Here is an 862-nt window from a genome sequence, read left to right on the forward strand (position 1 = left end):
TGCACATGTGAAGTGTTTTTTTTTTCCACTTGAAGACACAGTGTACTTAAATACGTCATCACTGAAAGCAAATATTCATGTTCTTATTTAATGTACATACGAAAGAGAAGTGTGTAACCTGAAGTAAGCCAAGCCATCTGTAACTTACTGTTTCATAGCTTTCTGGCAATGATGAAGTGGTTGATTTATCATCCTTATTTGCACTTTCACCACTTAAAAAATACTTCCCTGCCCACCAATGTTTATTTGAACGACTTTTGTCCAATTACAGTATCCTGCCGGCTTACTGAGCAGCCAGAGATGGGGGGGACCGCTGCCAAGAAGCAGGACATGCAAAACCATGCAAGTCCCGCATTTTACATGCTTTCATACAAACTCCTCATGTATCTGGTGTGCCTGAGTACACCGCAAAGGTGCCCCTTCCTCCCCTGTCTTCATCCCAAACATAGTACATTCTCTCTCCCTATTCACTGATTTACATCCTCATTCACCAGAAGCGTGACCTTCTGTGGTGACAACGTTCAGTTTTTCTACCCTTCACACAATTTCACCCTGCCTGAAGTTCACGAGCACAACAGGGAGTGAGATATCAGACGAAACACTTAATTTATAACGCAACAGAGTTCCTTTAAGGATTTCTTTATCCTTTAGCTTTAGACATTTTATTGTGTTTTATTGCAAGAGGAACATGTTCCATGCATTCGCAAATGGCTTGTTTTAGAAGTGCTGCAAAGTTCTCACCACAAAAACTTTGTTTGTCTTTTTACTCATTCCTCACTAGCTTCTGGAAGCATTCATGAAATCTTAAATAAAACGATCTTGCCTTGATTTTTTTCTTCTCTCTCAGATTAAACAACTAAAA

The sequence above is a fragment of the Micropterus dolomieu genome, linkage group LG15 (assembly GCF_021292245.1).
Source record: "Micropterus dolomieu isolate WLL.071019.BEF.003 ecotype Adirondacks linkage group LG15, ASM2129224v1, whole genome shotgun sequence".
In the NCBI taxonomy this organism is placed as follows: Eukaryota; Metazoa; Chordata; class Actinopteri; order Centrarchiformes; family Centrarchidae; genus Micropterus; species Micropterus dolomieu.